At 42.9% G+C, this 19,128-nt stretch overlaps 1 protein-coding gene across 10 annotated transcripts in view; it reads left to right on the top strand.

The window, feature by feature from the left end:
- The window catches only part of LOC146494773 (leucine-rich repeat-containing protein 38-like), a 31,463-nt gene extending 12,655 nt beyond the window's left edge, over window positions 1-18,808 (top strand). For 5 of the 10 annotated variants that reach the window (XM_085145124.1, XM_085145123.1, XM_085145122.1 and 2 more), the window contains 4 exons: window positions 14,932-17,187; window positions 17,309-17,463; window positions 17,813-17,898; window positions 18,167-18,808. The gene's annotated coding sequence lies outside the window, so the exon portion shown is untranslated. Of the gene's footprint in view, window positions 1-14,931; window positions 17,188-17,308; window positions 17,479-17,812; window positions 17,899-18,166 lie in introns of all 10 variants that reach the window. The other 5 variants (XM_085145119.1, XM_085145117.1, XM_085145116.1 and 2 more) reach the window with 5 other exon arrangements.
- The last annotated feature ends 320 nt before the right edge of the window (window positions 18,809-19,128 follow it).

Raw genomic sequence — 19,128 nt, 5'->3', positions numbered from 1 at the left:
TGACTATGAAGACTGTGACGACTATGAACAAGACTTTGTGCCGGAACATGAAAGAATTATGAAACATATACAAGAACAAGCAACATGAATCATGTCCTGCACAGAATCTTGAAACCTGACATAACATAGGGGGTAGAACACAGACGACACGACACTGACAAAGAGAAACACGGGGCTTAACCCTGGAGAACCCATGGGGTCAAATTTGACCCCATGGTTTCCCCAGAAAACCAATGGGGTCAGCAATGGGGTCAGCTCTTACCCCACAACATAAGAGACGCGGACTTGACCAGGGGATACAGCTGACAGGGGAGACAGCAACCCAAGAACACAGAAACAGAAACCAAAAGACTAGAAAAGATAAACTATGACAAAATCAAAATTCAATAAAGATACATCTTGGTTTGTGTGCTTGCTTCTCTGTGTGTGGTAGACTTGTAGTCAAGACCGCCTAAACCGAGACCAAGACAATACCAAGACCAGAGGGTATTAAGACCAAGACCGAGACCAAGACCGAGACAAAATAGTCTTTAAACTGCAGCCAGATGCTGCTTTGTTTACGGGTGTCAGGCATAATTATGTGTTTTTACGATGCACTCGCACAGCCCTCCTCATCGCTGTCTACTGTCTTAATCACTTACTGAGAAGACAGACGCACGCTCCACTTGACTGTCGCGTCTCTCACGCTCTCTGTTTTTCACATAATGATATTATCCTCTCTTGTGATTGGCCAGCTGAGCCACTGTGGGAGAGCTGAGCAGCGAAAGGAAATTAAATAAAAAGCCGGCTCTCGCTCAATGGGAGTCAACTCTGATTCACTACAAAGCACTCTCTAAGCACGGCTCTTAGAGCTGATGCTTTTGCGCATGACACGTTATCGAACGTTATGTTGTGTGTCATGGATACTATTGACTCCAGAGGTGGAGCCAGACATTTTATACACCTCCTAGCCCTAAAGGTAGTTGCATGTGGGATGGGGGGGGGGTTAGAAATGACTGAAAGATTTATTAGGCTGTGTTTTGAGTTTTGTTCAAAAAAGAACGACTTCATATAGTCAAAAAAGTATATATCACATATGCAGGACGCCTTAAACTAGTTTTTTAATTAAGCAGCAAGGCAGAACAAAATCAGGGCTCCATCAAGACACGAGGACTAACCAGATCCAGAACTGATATGGAAATAAAACAGGACTACAACAGTTCAAAATCAGGACTGCATGCAGCAGCTTCTCCCTCCTCACTCACATGCGTAAGTGCTGTGCTCAGTCACCTAGTGCCTGAGCTCGGATCATACCAAAATCGGGGAATTTACGACTGGGCACTATGTGCTTCGAATATTGTGTGTAGTTTTTGTTTTATACAGTTGTCAGTCAGGCATCTAACTATGAAACAAATTACACTCCAAAAGACCCCGGGCTTCTGAAAAAAAAATGACACGGGCTTAAGCCCAGTAAGCCCCCCCCCCCAAGACCGAGACAGCGAGACCAAGACAAGACCGAGGGATCCAACTCTGGTGTGTGGGTGTGTTTACCTAGTGTGAAACGATCTGGACCCCATGCAGCTTCAGGTGACAGCTTTGCACTCTTTATTTACTAAACGACATTCGTTTTTTGTTTTTTTTCGTTTTGACATCAGGGCAGTCAGCTTTCCAGCTGCTTGCCCGCTCCACACCTCTCTCCCTTCCTAGGTCCCAGTGTCAATGAAAAAAGGGGAGAACCTGATTACTGAGTGGCAGCAGCTGCTCAGCCAGCTACCCTGGCACTGCCCCTTAATAAATAAATAAATAAAAAAACATTTATATAGCACCTTTCTAGACAGAATCACAAAGTGCTGCACATAAGATAACAAATGATAAAAGGGTAAAACAGACAATATAAAACAGGCAGAAATTTAACCAAAAACAGTTTTAAAAAGGTGAGTTTTGAGTTGTTTTTTAAAAACAACTACCGAGTCCACAGTTCTTAATGTATGAGGGAGAGAGTTCCACAGTGTTGGGGCCACAGTGGCAAAAGCTCTGTCACCCTTTGTTCTCTCATCTTAGTCTGTTTTATAGCAAGTAAGCCCCGATCAGATGACCTTAGGGACCTGCTGTGGACATAGGGCTGTAGCAGATCGGAGATGTAGGATGGTGCCAGTCCATGCAAGGCTCTAAATGTCAAGACCAGGATCTTAAAATGTACTCTAAATTCAACAGGAAGCCAGTGTAGCTGAAATAGCAATGGTGTCACATGTGAATACTTGGAGGATTTTGTCAACAGCCTAGCTGCAGCGTTTTGCACAACCTGCAGATGATCCAGAGAACCTTTGCTTAGACAAACAGATAAACAAACAGCTACAATAGTCCAACCGTGAGGAAATAAATGCATGTATAGCTATCTCCAGTTCAGGGCCACATTTCTTTTCTTTTCTTTTTTTCTTTTTGTTTTGCTTGTCCCGTTTGGTTCTTTTGCCATCAGAATTGTCGTCTAAAGGCAAAGAAAGATGCCCAATGGATTTACTTTTGGACCATCCCAGCCTTGCCGTATTGGTCTATTTGATTCACCTTTGCTTTTATTGTTTATTTTATTTTCATTTGCTGAACACGGGACAGACTTGTCTGGGGAAAAGAAAAGGGAGAAAGAAAGAGGGAGTGACGTGCCCATGAGCACCGCCGGCAGCCAGCTGTGCCAGAGTGACCGAGCCCCAGGCTGAGAGGCCGAGGGCACCCCACCCCCGAAGGAGCCCGAGCGAGCCCCAGGCTCCAGGCCCCGACAAGCAGCCACCAGGAGTGAGCCGGTGGGTACCCGGATGCCCATCCCCGGACACAAAGAACCACCAATGCACCTATGTCTGAAGGCGTCTGCCACTGGTAGGGGGAGTGGTGGAGGGAGACCGCCCCGACTCCACAGCAGCAGGGAGGCCCCACATTCCAGACCCCAATCGGACAGCCAACTCCTCCTCCCAGCCCAATGCCTGTTGGGGCAACAGGCAACAGAGAACGGGGGTGTGTGAAGACTCCAAACCTCCCTCCGCCCGCACATATGTAGTGTTGATGCATGTGTCTTCTAAGGTGAATTTAAAACCCAGGAGGGCATGGAGCTACCTGCTAGAGAGCAGCAGGTAAGCGCATAGCTCCTCCTGATAGCCCTCAATGTATACGTGTATTTAAAATTGAGAGGTACAGCGACGCCAGGGGTGCGGTTGTACACCCTGATGGTCTTCTGGATGACATGCATACATATAGGACCCCAAGGTCCTATATGTATGTTTTATGAGAGTGTGAATAATGTGAATGTCTAAGTTGTGGGATAAAATTGAGGCACAGGCAGCCAGAAGGGGACAGAGGGGGGATGCCTCCCCTGCACCCTGGTGACACACCTTTACCCCAAGGCCCTGCATGTGTGGGTGATTGTGGTGGAGCAGGAAGAGGGAGGCAGCTGGAGATGGGGAGGGAAGGGAGGGAGGGGCAAGTGGCCCTGGGAAATGGAGTTTTTTTTACAATCAGGGCCTTTTGAGCCTATACTAGTGTTTTTAAAAGTTATGTTTGACTTTATGACTTTCTGTGTCGTTTCTGGGAGGCTTAGGACTCATATTGCACTGCTGGAAATAGTTTATTTTGATGCATATGCTGTTTGTTTGTTTTTTTTGCAAATTTGCATTATAATATTTATTTTCGTTTTTCCTGCAGTATATAAAAATTGGTGTATTTCAAAAATAAAACTATGTAGACACTCAAAATAAATTTCCTGTGGTGGGAAACTATTTTGTGCAACTTTTTTGTATTTACAGTTTTGCGGTATAAGCCTCTTAAATTTCTCTAACTAGAAATATATGTTAAAAAAACAAAACGATTTTACATTTTTTTGTAGTTTATTGCACTTTTTGTCATGAATCGCTGTGCGGCAGGCAGGAGTTGGACCCAAAATGCAGACACTCAGGCACGAGGTTTAAACACAAAGAACTCAGCTTTATTTGCTGGCAGGAGAAAGGCATACAAAGTAAACTAAACTGGAAACTCAAACTAAACTCACAAGGGAGACACAGGGAGATCCACACAGCAAGAGGGACGATGCGACACTGACTCAGAGAAACACAGGGTTTAAATACACTGGGAAGTAACAAGGGGAATGAGACACTTTTTTGCAATTTATGTAATTACTATGCACTTAATACAGACATATTATTAAAATTTGGGCTATGGTTGTATTGATGTATATCAACTTGAAATGCTCCCAAAAATGGCACTACAGCATGTAAAAATATAATATATGCTCTGGCGGACTTGGTTCTATGGTAGGTCTTAAAGGGTTAAAAGAAGCTAAAAGGTCCTTTAGGTAGAGGAGATGAACATTTAGGTGAGTTTTCCTCCACCTGCGCTCCACTTTACGACAATCACGTTTTAGACAACGAATACTGTCATTTAGCCAAGGAGTAGATTTGCAAGCAAAAACTCTCCTCGTATTAAACCGGACAAATTTCATCTAAAATAAAAGGGCAATAATTATTCAAAAGATTGGTTGAATAGTCAGCATCATTATCAGGAGATAGCTGTAGGTTAAAAGCATCTGCAAATTTCTCAGCTGTGGAGGAGTATAAGATACGAGAGCTAACCTTCCGTTGAACAGGGGACAAAAGCTCATTAAAAGACAGTTTAAAAACAATAACATGGTGATCAGAAATAAAAATGTCCTCAGAGCAAATAAAATCAATATTTAAACCCAAAGTAAAAACAAGGTCCAGTGTGTGACCTTTGCTATGCGTAGGACCGGACACATGCTGAGCATAATGAAATGAGTCCATAATATTGATAAAATCTCTGGCGAAAGGGACGGAGTCATAATCAATGTGTATATTAAAGTCCCCAACTATGAGCAACCTAGAAAGCTTTATAGTCGAGGATAAGAAGTCACTGAGCTCTGACAAAAATAACCTATTTGAGCCAGGTGGACGATACAACACAGCACAGTAAAATGGATCCTTGTTTCCAATTTTAAGCAGATGCAGCTCAAATGATAGAAAATGTCCAATTTTCACGGAGCGGCAGGAGAAATGTTCCTGGAAAGCCACAGCGAGACCACCACCCCGACCAGAAACCCTAGGCTGGGTAATAAAAGTATAGCCATCCAAGCAGAGTTCAACAAATGACAAATAGTCTACGTCCCACTGCCAGGTCTCAGTCAGAAATAAAAAAATCCAGATAATCCCCTTAAGCCCGTTGCACCACCCCTCCAAAGCAGCGGCACTAGAGACCACTTCCCCCCACCGCCCGATTGAGGCCACGTCCAGCCATCCAGCCGAACCTTTGGGTTGGCCGTGAGCCCTGCCTGCCTCAGGGACTCCACATGCACATGCTCCGCCAAGGTGTCACTGTGAATGATCACATCATCAAGGTAGGCAGCAGTGTATGGAGGGTGTGGCTGAAGCACCCAGTCCATGAGGCACTGGAAAGTGGCTGGGCTCCGAATAAGCCGAACATAAGTGTGACTAATTGGTACAAACTATACAAAGTAAAAAAGTCTTTATTTAACTTGGACTCTGCAAACAAGGGAATCTGCCAGTAGCCCTTGGTTAAATCCAGTGTCTTCAAAAAAAGCTGTTCCTAACCGGTCCAGGAGCTCGCCGGCCCGGGGCATGGGGTAGGCATCCAGCCGAGACACTTCGTTCACCTTGTGGTAGTCAACACAGAACTGTATAGAACCATCTTTCTTCACAACCAACTATGGAGCTACACCAGCACTGTGTGACTCTTTTGTCACTCCCATTTTCAGAATTTCAATCAATTCTTTCTGAACAATTTGTTGCTTATGTTCAGGCAACCTGTAGGGCTGTGAACACATCGTCACGCCAGGCTGCTCTCAAACTGGTGCTCTATAAGAGCAGGGGGGCCGGGCAGGGGGGAGAACACATGGTAAATGGTAAATGGACTGGTTCTTATATAGCGCTTTTCTACTCTGTCCGAGCACTCAAAGCGCTTTATACAGCTAATTCATTCACCCAATCACACCCATTCACACAAGCACTTCTAAGCTCAAGTGCTAAGTATCTAACATTCATACACATTCACACTCCGATGGATGCATCGGAGAGCAACATGGGGTTAGTATCTTGCCCAAGGATATTTGGCATGCAGACTGGAGCAGCCTGGGATTGAACCACCGACCTTCTGGTTAGTGGCTGATCCGCTCTGCCACCTGAGCTACAGCCACCCCAAACACATCTGCAAAACGGTGTTGCAAAGCAGCAACATCCACTCTCTGGGCCTGTGTGAGATGGTCATCACAATGGAGAGAGGCAGGAATTGTGAAATTTGGCATCTCCTGCCCCAACTCATTTCTTTCTTTAACCAGACTCACTAGAGAAGCAGCTTCAGCTTCTCTCCACACATTAAGGAGGTAGATATGGGGCGCTGTTTGTAAAGTGAAACATGCTGAAATTAATGGCAACATTTTTCCACATTTAGCTCAAAACCCTACAAAATCATATTTTTTCGAGTCATTTTTTTTACAACATTTAGTAAAATATTTGTACGTTTTTATATTTAAAACACAATTTTAAAAATGTTGAATCTAAATGTTAAAGATTAAATCTAAATGTTAATCTAAATATTAAATTTATATCTAAATCTAGATGTTAAATGTTAAATCTAAATGTTACAGGAAATATTTAGCTAACATGCAAATTTATTGTACCGATCAAAGGAAATACCAAAATAAAAGCTTTACAAAAGCCTCCGGTGCAAAAGTGTTGATTGTGTCTGCTCTCCCCCTCACTTCTCACTGCCATGATCTACTTCACTTCTTGCCTACGAGTGCTGCAGCGATTGTGAAGTGGAGACTGCAGCTGCTGAGAGTCCACTACTGCTGAACCTTTGGATGGCCAACAAAACGGATCTTCCGATGTTTTCAGCTAAATCGCTGGACGTGTTGGTAGGCAAGAAGTGAAGCAGCTCATGGCGGTGAGAAGTGAGGGGGATAGCAGACACAATCTGACCACTACTAGGTTTTCGTGAAGCTTTTATTTTATTTATTTTATTCCCTCATCTACCTGCTGGCCTCTGTGAAAGCTCCACCATAGAAACCACCAACAAACAACTGAGTTATTTTTACACATCAGCCAATCCACCAGCTTTCATTGTTTATACCGTTACAACAAAACAAAAAATGCCCGGTATCCCCGATGGCCAGTCCAGCTCTGAGGTGATAGATCTGAGAAGGGCCTCCCCTGTCCAATCAAATCACTTCATAGTCAATGTCCCCCACTCACCATGTGACCATGAAGGATCCTTGCCACTTGGCGAGTAATTTCGATCTAGAAGGAGGAAGTAACACAAGCACTTTATCTCCCTGGTAAAAATTGCCTGAGTCTAGTCCCTCTGTTGTACTAGCGCTGTTGCTGCTCCTGGGCCCGGAGCAAATTCTCTTGTGATAACCTCCCCAAAGTGTGCAGCTGTGCTGTCAGGTTCAGGACATACTGAATCTCATTTTTAGCCAGGCTGTAACCATCCTCCCAGTTTTCCTTAATAAGGTTGAGCATCCCCCGTAGCTTCCCGCTGAACAGTAACTCAAAGGTAGAAAATCCCGTGGAGGTCTGGGGCACCTCCCACACTGCAAACAACAGAGGGTCCAACCAGCGATCCTAATTGTGTTCATCCTTGTGAATGAACTTACAAATCATGGATTTTAAAGTCGTATTCAGCCACTCCACCAACCCATCAGTCTGTGTGCAAAACATAAACGACGTGCACTGGTCAGTCAGTATCTCTTTCAGGATGCAGACTCGGGAGATGACTTGAAACAGCACTTGGGCAACACTCTTTGCAGAGTAGCAGCAACACTGCTTCCATGTATTGCATTGCATAATCCAACAGAACTAATTCAAAGCGTTAGCTGCATGAAATGGCCCAATGAGGTCCATGCCAATGCACTAAAATGGGACCTCCATTAAGGGCAGTGGGCGTAATGGTGCTGACATTCCATTTAGCTAGTCACGGCTGGATGGCCACCTTTCTCCACACCCTCCACCCTGTCAGCAAGGTGATCCTCAGCCAGAGTGACCGCAGCCTCCAGGCTGCCGATGTCAGTGGAGCCATCGCGCCGTTTCTCCTGACAGCCCAATCCACAAACTGCTCAAGGACCACCATTGCCAGCATGCAGGTCTCCCCCTCTGATGGCCCGGACTGGAGCCACTTTGCAGCTGCATCATGCAGCTTCCGGGCCCACGTGAACAGCCAGTCCTGCCCCATTATCTGAATGCAATGATCCACGATGACCTTCCATGGAGAGACCTAGGCTATCCAGAATGGTCCGGCAGACGTCCTCAAACACCTGTGGGCCTCCCCCACAGCAGACACAATGGCCACTCTGCTGCAACCCACTGGCACACCTCTGCCATGGCCTGGAAGGTGTCCAGAAACACCTGTGGGGCCTCACCCTCTCTCAGTTGGTGCATAGTCACTGCCAGCATAGGAAGGGGGCAGCCCATTGTACCCTGCTGGCCAACCTCCCCCCACCCTGCCTGGTTAATCAGTGGTCATCCAGCTTACTCTTTGAGGCTTATCATGGACATCAGACAGCGTGGGAGTGGACTTCAATATCTGGTGGGCTGGAATGAGTATAGCCCTTTTCCTGGTATCACTACAAAGATTTCTAATTTGACCACCACCAGTAGGCAACGGGTGAAGTGTCTTGCCCAAGGACACAACGACCGAGACTGTCGGAGCTGGGGCTCGAACCGGCAACCTTCCGATTACAAGACGAACTGCCAACTCCTGAGCCACGATCGTCCATAGGGTAACGATACCCTATACTTGCTATACTGTGGTGGGGCTTGCTAATTTCTTGTTTTTGATTTATGTATGTTTTGTTTTGTTTTGCTTTACTTTTGTTTCATATGTTGTTTGTTTAATTTAAGACTAAAAAAAAAATTAAATGAATGAGAGGTAAAACTTGAGGGGGTAGGGACAAATAAGTTAATACTTCTGCCTACTCCTTTTCAAACAAATAATGGAATGATATTTTGTAATGATTGTGAAGGCACATGTTTGAAATGTTTGAAATAAAAATGAACTGAACTGAACTGAACAAGAAGCGATTAACACCTCACCACCAGCTCCGATCATCAATCGCTTGGTCGTGAGGATTCCTCACGACCGTCGTGAGGGTGTCACCGCAGCTTCTCACACTGCGCATGCGCAAACACATAAATGTCGGCGCAAAAGACAGAGAAGCATGGCAGTGCAACGTATTGTCTGGACACAAGCGATGGAGGCCCAACTGGTTGAACTTTGGCAAGCTCATCCGAGCCTTTTTGATGTGGCTTCACAAAATTACCATGACTGCAACAAATGTGACAATTGTTTCTGAATTATTTTCTGCGCTTTTGGTCACTCAGACCACATCACTTTCTCCAGAAATAAACTGCTAAACATCAGGCAGTTGTCTCACTATAGTTCTTATCCATTTTTCACAAACCCGGAAAGTTTTTTGGAGATTTTAGTTGGAGGCACAGCAGCTCTCTGTGGCTCCTGGAGAAGACGTAGACGGGGGAGTCGCGCTGGTGCGCTGGTGAAACTACGTCGGTGAGGATTCCGCTCGGCACTCCCCTCCATTCACCTCGCGAATCTCCGCTCTCTTCCAAACAAAGTCGACGAATTACTGCTCTTAAACCGGACTAACAAGGACTTTGCACGCTCTGCTGCCCTCTGCTTCACTGAAACCTGGCTCAGTGAGCGAGTCCCAGACGCTGTCTTAAATATGCCGGGCTTCCAACTTCACCGGGCGGACCGCGAAACAGAGCTCTCAGGGAAAACAAAGGGTGGTGGAGTCTGCTTCTACATTAATGAAGGTTGGTGTATTGATGTCACAGTGTTACAGAAACACTGCAGCCCACACTTGGAAAGTTTTTTCATCAACTGTAAACCTTTTTATTCACCCCGGGAGTTTTCTTCCTTCATGCTGGTCAGAGTTTACATCCCTCCACAGGCCAATGCGAACAACGCGGATTTGAGACGGACAGATTCCCATGCCCCACCCTCCCCTCCCCAGGGACATTGCTTGAGACATTGACCCCCAACACACCTTCCACCTCTCCCCCCTTCACCCTCCCCCTCCCCAATCAAGACTCAACGACCACCCCCACCCTCCCCAATCCAGACTCAACAACCACCCCCACCCTCTCCAATCCAGACCCAACGACCACCACCACCCTCTCCAATTCAGACTCAACGACCTCCACCACACCTCTCACCCCCCTTTCCTCCTCCCTGAAACTCAGAATACACACTGAGGATGTGAGCCGACTATTCCAGAAACAGAAGCCCAGGAAAGCCCCCGGACCAGACGGTGTCTCACCCTCCTGCCTCAAAACCTGTGCTGAACAGCTGGCTCCCATCTTTACTCGCATCTTCAACAGATCCCTGGAGCTGTGTGAAGTTCCCTCCTGCTTCAAACGCTCCACCATCACCCTGTTCCCAAGAAACCCATCATCACAGGACTGAATGACTACAGACCTGTCACCTTGACGTCTGTGGTCATGAAATCCTTCGAACGACTGGTGTTAGCCCATCTGAAAGACATTACAGGCCACCAGCTGGACCCTACCGGGCAAACAGGTTGGTGGATGATGCAGTGAACATGGGGCTGCATTACATCCTGCAACACCTCGACCGCCCGGGAACTTATGCCAGGGTCCTGTTTGTGGACTTTAGTTCGGCTTTTAACACCATTGTGCCTGAACTTCTCTCCTCCAAACTCTCCCAGCTCAGCGTGTCACCAGCTACCTGTCAGTGGATCACCAGTTTCCTGACAGACAGAAAGCAACAAGTGAGGCTGGGGGAGATCACCTCTGAAACTCGGTCCCTCAGTATTGGTGCCCCTCAAGGATGTGTCCTCTCACCACTACTGTTCTCCCTCTACACTAACGACTGCACCTCCAAGAACTCGGCTGTTAAACTCCTAAAGTTTGCAGATGACACCACCGTCATTGGCCTCATTCAGGATGGTGATGAGTCTGCATACCAGCAGGAAGTTGAGCGGCTGGTACTCTGGTGCAGTCAGCACAATCTGGAGCTGAACACTCTTAAAACTGTAGAGATGACAGTGGACTTCAGGAGACATCCCTCAACTATGCTCCCCCTCACCATATCAGACAGCCCTGTGTCGACTGTGAAGACCTTCAAGTTCCTGGGTACCACCATCTCCCAGGACCTGAAGTGGGAGACCAACACCAACTCCATCCTCAAAAAGACCCAGCAGAGGATGTACTTCCTGAGACAACTGGGGAAGTACAGTCTTCCACAGGAGCTGCTGATCCAGTTCTACACTGCGGTCATTGAGTCTGTCCTGTGCTCCTCCATCACAGTCTGGTATGGAGCAGCCACTAAACAGGACAGGAGCAGACTGCAGCGGACTGTACGGGCAGCAGAAAGGATCATCGGCGCCCTCCATCCAGGATCTGTACCTCTCAAGAACCAGGAAACGGGCAGGGAAAATAATCACAGACCCCTCACACCCTGGACACAGACTTTTTGATCTGCTGCCCTCTGGCAGACGGTACAGAAGCCTGCAGACCAGGACCACCCAACATAGGAACAGTTTCTTTCCCCTCGCCATCTCCCTTCTTAACAGTTGACCTGTCACACTGCTCCCACTGCCAGACTGCAACTGCACCTTATGTAAATTCTGTAGTATTCATTCCACCTCATTTCATTTCTGTATTTTATGTATATAAGTTTAGATTAGTTATTTATAGTTGGTTTACACAGCTTTGTGTATGTATGTGTATGTATGTGTAATGTGTGTATATAGACACGTGTGTGTGTGTGTGTGTGTGTGTGTGTGTGTGTGTGTGTGTGATTTACATTGCTGTGCTTGAGAGCCACCATCTTTAGCGAAGATAGGGGATTCTATTTGAGACCCTTTGAAGAGTGTGGACTTGGATTCACGGAACCTTCCTTTGGCTGGATTTTGTAACAACTGGAATTTTGGGTAACACTTTATAACAAGTCCCGCAAATAAGGCGCAAGTACCCTGTATTTGCGTGTATTTTACGTGTGGGCAACAAGTCAAGTTTTTGCAAGAAAGACATACATTGTGAAGCCCTGTACTTGGTGTGGGTGTGTCCTGCCACTTCCCTACCTCAGAGTACTTAAGGCTAGAGAAAGGTGAGCTCTAATGCTACAGACCCTTGTTGGTTTTTGCAGCTAGTGAGCTGTGTGTGTCTGTGTGATTGCTCCTGCTCTATGTTTTAGTGGCTAACCCCTTTTTGGACTTACTTTTCAGTTTACTGACCAACACCTGGGTTTCGTTGTTTTTCTTCTTTAAAAGGTATGTGGTGGGGCGTGGTCTGCGGTGCCGTGCAGGGAGGGCGGACGCACCTGCGCGACATCCGTAATCACGCCCGCCGAGTTAAAACACGGGGACTCGGGTGTGTGGGGGGGGTTTTGTGATGAGAAGTGTAAATAAAATGGCTCTGAATGTTGATCTGTGGTCCCGCCGTGCCTTATTCTCACCACAAGGTGATAGCGGCTTGTCCGTCTCTTTTAGTTTAGTTAGTAATAGGAACATTAATACGAACCCTTTAATTTAAGAATTTTTTTTTTACCCCGGACACCTTTTGTTACTTCCCCTCATCTCCTGGACTTTTTAAGGGAACATATCAAGTGGGGGCTTGTCTGAGATCTCTGAAAAAGGAGTTTGGAATTGGTGGCATTTGGTTTCTGATAGTTTTGCTTGTAGGTAGCTGATATAGTGTTAACTTCCCAGTTAAGTTAGGTGCTTTCAGCAGAGTTTAAGTTTTTTTTAGCTGAGTTTAAGTTCTTCCTTCTTGTTTATTTGCCTTTCTTGTTTTCAAAGTAATCCTGGGTGGGGATAAGTTCCCTGTTGGGGGTAGGCAATTCAGAGCTCTGGTCACTGAGGCTTTTGGCTTTCAAGTCGCCTCGAACCCAGCATGCTCCAGAAGATAGGTAAAGTTTGCTCTGGTTAGGAACTGGGAGGGTTTGATTTGTTGTTTAATGTGTATGCTGCAACAGATAAGTTGATCAATTATTTCATCTTAGAATCTGGAAGGACTCTGAAACAGGACAACAGCTTTATCAGTTGTCAGGTAAGTGTGGTTTTCTTAGGTAATCATCTAAAATGCTTCTCCTGATAGTACAATGCTAAAACTTCCTGCGCACGTCTTTGCTTAGTTAAAGAAAATTAAAAATAATTGGACCTTAAATATAATCATACATTAAAACACAGCTTTAACAGAGTAGTGTTTTTAAGGTAATGCTAAGTTTAAAAAAATAGCATATCAAAAATAATATTTACAAATTTAGTACACAGCCGGATCTGTTGTATGTATTTAATCATTCACAACACCAGCGTCCCTCACAGATGTGAATGTGTTTATCTTCTCTCACTGTATTGGATTGATGTACAAAAATGTATTTATTAAAAATATTATTATAAAGATATGTACTATTTTTAATAAGAATACTAACAAACTGAAAGTAAGTTTGTATTTACAATTTAAAAAGTTCTCCTTTAGCATTAATTACCTGAAGTTCTAACATTCAATTAAAGCAAGCATTTTTGATGACTTTTTTCTGTTGTTGAATATTAAATCACATTATTACTGAATTACAATTTCTGTCTGTCTGATGACATCACGATTGACATTTCCCATCACAAATCTTGGTCACTTTAGCATTTTACCCTCAGATTATGTACATTTACCGAAAGCACTATGCCATCTCATCTAATCACAATGTAGTCCCAGTATTAACTATATACTATATGACAACTGTTCACTGGGTCATACTATGCGGAGCAGTAAAACCAGCCTTTCTGTCTAGCTACAAAACCACTGAAGCGGGACAAATTTATTATGTATGTAGTAGGGGTTCAACGATACACAAAATTCACGGTTCGGTTCGATACTTTGGTGTCACGGTTCGATATTTTTTCGATACAAAAAAATGTTCATGCTTTTTTAATTTGTCATTTATTAAAATTATAAATATATATTTTAACTCAAAAGTACAGTTTTTAAATTTAATGTTGGTGGAACAAGAAAGTAATAAAAAAAAAATCTATCTGATCGAGAAATCACTTATCTTTGGAAAAGAGAGTTTATTACAGAGAAATGGCTCTTTCCAAAATAAAAGCTATACTATACCCTTCCTCTGGGGTATACTCTCAGCAGCATATTTAACATATCAGGTGCCCATAAGGAGAATCATGTGCTAACGGCTGTCTAAATGACTCGGGTAAAGTTTGTAGCATGCATGCTTGTTGTTTTTGTCTGCTTTCACTTGTCTTTGCACTAGGATGATGTCAGTGTAAATGTGCAGTCATATTCATTGTGTTCCCACTAGTGCTCTCAGCGTTAATCTGAAATGACGTTAACACCACAACACGGCAAATCTCCTTAACGAGCTACTGCGGATCACCCCGTGCGTGGGGCGGGACGGTGTCAACACGTTAACGAGCAAACTGCGCTAACACAGTAGTTCCCACCCATGTAATTGAGCATTGCATACCTACAGGATCATACTTCAAATGAAGATCAAAATAGTTCCAAAGGCCAGATCTGAATGAGGGTGGGGGGGGGGTTCAATTTGCCATGTTGCAACGAGCTTAGCTTCTGTCTTGCTAGCTTGCGCTGCGCTCAGTGGATCTGCGCTCGACAGTGCAGCCTAGGCGGAGTAGTCAAACGCAGATCCACTGAGTTCTCAACACAGACAGCATCGTCAGAAGAAAAGTTGATAAAATAAATGTAAAAATTTGTTTGATACATATGCGTACCGAACCGAAAGCACTGTATCTAACGGTTCAATATCGATACGATATCACCCCTAGTATGTAGTCGTAGCATCAAATTTGTGAAATAAACATGGTATGGCAGTACTAAAACAAGCAAAATGAGTAAACAGATTGAATTTTTTTACATTTTTTCTTTCTTCTTTTAGTGACTACTCCTGATCATGTGGTCCACGGGTACAAGTATATTGTAAAAAGATACCAGAAAGCCCAGAGTCTGTTGCAGAGACAACCAAGTATGACAGTGTGAACAAGACAACCCTGTCACATACCAGCATCACTGTTGAGGTACAGCATGTACAGTGTATATTTTTTAAAAACTATATTTATAAAGTTACTATCTTGCTGTCTATCTAAAATATTATGTGCAAATGACATGTCGACACTTTTTCGTTTTTAATGTTAATATGGTGAAAAAATCTCTGAGGAAAGTTTCCTTGTTAAAACAAAAAATTCAGGCAGTTCTGAAGGGAAAAGGAGGTCCAGTCCATAACCAGCAAGTTGAAGTGGCCAGTAAGTCTGTTTGTAAAAGCCAAAAATAAAATACATGATTTTACATTGTATATTGTATTTTTTAGGTCTCCATGGAAAAGATTTATTTTACATCTATAACTGCTTATTCAATTTATCGTCATGGCAGGGTGGATTTAGGCTGACTTTCATAGGACAAATAATTTATTTTGTTTTAATGCTGAAGAGGAAAAAAATTATGTGCCGAAAACTTTTATCTTGAATTTTTGTCTGTACAGGTAGAGATCACTGAAGAAGGTGAAAGCTTTTCTACTAGCTGGAATGACTGAAAATATGTTGACAGTTTGAGGAAGTTTTTGGACATTTGCTCACAAAGTAAAAGACATTTTCCAAATTAAAAACAGAGAAAACTTGTGAATTCCATGGTGGTTCTTAGTGTAAGTATTGTTTTGTAGCCAATTTTTTAAGAGTTATGGAATTTTTTCTTGTTCTTCTTTTTAAATGAAAGTTTCATGAAACTAACTCGCATTGTCTCCATTTTGATATGCTCAGATGAGCCTATGCTCTCCGAAGTTTGATTGTACGTATCAATGTATAATTTCCAATTAGAAATGGAGAAAAGTGATCATCACTGTATTAATTTTATAGGTAATGTATAACGACAGTTGAATAGTGAAACTTGTTGCCTGAAAATTGCCTGTAAGTGCAGTGTACACTCAAAAAAATGAACTAGGGCATGTGTTTGATTAGCAAAGCAGTAATATGTTTACATTACATGAAGAAATCATTTTTATGGGTATTAAATGATTCATTCTTTTTTGTTGAATATGAGTCAAAGAACATTCTGATGAGTTAAATTCATTCATGGCAATCCAATGAGAATGAGGTCCATCAAAGCAATGACTCAGATGTATGTATTGCGCATGCTCTACGCCCACCGGATACGGAAGAGACCGTTGAGACGTTAACGAGCACACGTGGAGTTACTCCTTTGGTATACTTGACAGTAAGGTAAGTTATTCACATATCTCTTTATATATTTATTTAGGTTAGGAGTGTGAGAGATAAATACTATTTGTTAAATGTTTTACCCATGTAGTGTGGTAAATTAGAGGAGCTTCATATATCAGGGAGTGTGTAGAGCCAAACACTTTTCACATGTAAGTCGGTGAATTTGAATATTTTTCCAACAAGCAAAAATTGACGAGGCTATTTTGGTAAGTTCGGTTTTTGTGTCTGTCGACTTTGAATGAGGTGTGTTTCATGGTTATCTGCAAGGTTAGGACTGTTTTTTCTCTGGAGTTAGCTAACTTTGAAGAGCGTCATGTCGGCGGGAAAGCCGCGTAGAGTAATGTCTTCGCATATAACGCCTTGAATGAAGGGTTACTTTCTCCTTAACCGGAGTTGGTGATTGTTGGTAGCAGTGGTAAGACTGACCGAAACAGTTTTGGTGATTTTTATGATGCTGTACCTAAAATTGCTGTTTTTGTCAGTGGAGTTTAGTAAGGGAACAACCGTATTAACTGGATGGATGAAGGGTTGAATTCAACTAAACCAGTGTTTTGCGGATTTAATAACAAGGAGTAAGAGAAAATCTGTCACAATAATTGCATGTGCATTTTCTTTTTTTTGTAATATCTTCACTTAGTTTTTGAATTCAGAATGATTTAGGTAGATCATTGTTCGGGTTAGGGCTGGACGATATGGCCTAAAATTCATATCGCAATATAATTTGAAGCATGTGTCTGCTCTCTGGTGCTCTGCATTAAGGCTGATTAACAGTCTTCACATTTCACAGTATGTAGATATTAACACAAATTCATCAAGAGTAATAATTTTATTTTAATTAAATAATTTCTCTCCCCAGAAATAAGTCACAAAATAAAGCCACATTCCCATGCTCCGAGATTCTTACACCTCCTCAACAATACCTGGTAAGTTTCATATGTTTGACATATTATTATTATTAGTAGTAGTAGTATTAGTAGTATTGTTGTTGTTATTATTAATCTGTTTTTTTCTTTGGTTTTTTGGCGTCGTGTTCATGTTTTTCAGATTGACAAGGAATTCCTGTGCATATCGACAGTACCGCTGCTATCTACATTCCTTTCTGAGCTAGACTTGTACACTCCACGCATGATGGAGATCTTTAGAGGCAAAGGTGGAGGGCTGGAAGAAAAATGAGACACATCATGGGGACCATCTCCAAGGTGTGTGCTAAAATGGTTAGACCTGTGTTTAAGAACTTTTTATGCCCATAACATGCCAATTTTATGAGCAAAAATATCTATACATATGGTAGGCAAGAGTCCTAAGTTGTTTTCATATTGTTATACGAATTATATAAGCGTCAGTCTTATGTTAATAAGTAATTGATAAAGTCATATGGTTAATCTTGATCAAAATGAAAAAACAAACCTGTTTGGTTGCCTCATTTTGTGTCTGATTTGGTTGAGATAGATGAGTACTTGCCTTTTGGTCCTTCCAAACTAAGCATTCCTTTTTCAAACTGCTGCCTGAAAGCTAAATATTGTCATTATGGATTCCCTTTTTCCATAGGATGACAAAATGCATACAAGACGAGCATCCATCCTGAAGTCCTTGTGTGACTACGAGACCGCGAGAAACTTGTTAAGGAATATACGGTGAGTTACATTCACAAGGTGTTCTGTGTTATGTAATTTAATGCAGGGGTAATTTTGATATATGAAACAGCAAAATGTGACACCCTGTACAACTGAAACGTATTGTAATTTTTCCTTGTTTTGTTTAATGTCAAATTTCTGAGGTGTGAAACCAGAGACATAGAATTTGGTAAATATGATATCAGCATATCCACGCTGATTGCTGAATTCCTTTTTTTCCCCGCATGTCTAGACTCAAACAAATGTATTATTATATTTCACATCACAGAACACTGAGGCCAACACTGAAGCCATGGAACAAACTGTGATGGGGGTGTCCTACAGCAAGAGGATGTGGGGCCTGGAGATGACCCAGAGAACATCGGTGTCCTGATTGAAGGTGTGGAGATTCTCACTGGTTTGAGGAGCATTGCAATTGCTTGTGCTCTGTCAATTGGACTGATATACTGTCTGAACCTAAGCTACCCACCGGAGCTCAAATGCACTTTTGAAGTCTTGCAAAAGATTATCATGAAGCTGGATGGGCAGAGGTTTCAGATTCAGGGAAGCCAGATATTTTTCTATATTTCTGCAATGCAAATTTGTGTTTACCTTTTAAAGTTCAAAATTGTAAGTTATAAAATGTTCATAAGTACTATGTGGTTTGCTCAGTTGACATTAGACAAAGATTGTTGGTTCATAAGTTAAAGTCTCATACACTTGCAGTGTAAACACTGATTTGTGCAAGATGGGCAATTGTTACAAAGGGAAATGTACCCACAGGTTTTCACAAATTGTTTGAGTGGAGCAGTTCTTCTCAAACTTATTAAATGTTTTCTCCACACGTTAAATAGACTAAAGTTATCATTAATGGATACAGCCTGATTAAATGGAGCACTAATGTATGTATGCAAGAAACATAGTAATGTTGAATGTTAAATTGTGTTAAAATTCATGTTTTTGCTTGCAATGCATATTTTACTACATTTTACCAAAGGTGCTTTGGGGATATTATTTTTTGTTGGCAAACTATTCTACAGACTATTTCTTCCAGTCAGCATGTCTTGATTGCTCTGGAGGTTCTGTGGTCTCCTACATGCATTGCTGTTAATGAATGATTCTAAATGTACCTGTTATTTTCTCAGCTAGTGAGCTCAGTGAGCTCTTAGCTTTGAGCCACTCCAAGTGTGGGCGCAATTTTTAACTTCCTATGAAGTTAGCTAATAAGTTTAGTATGAGATGGTTGAAGGG

The sequence above is a fragment of the Neolamprologus multifasciatus genome, chromosome 20 (assembly GCF_963576455.1).
Source record: "Neolamprologus multifasciatus chromosome 20, fNeoMul1.2, whole genome shotgun sequence".
NCBI lineage: Eukaryota > Metazoa > Chordata > Actinopteri > Cichliformes > Cichlidae > Neolamprologus > Neolamprologus multifasciatus.
This window is presented reverse-complemented; position numbering and strand designations above follow the sequence as displayed.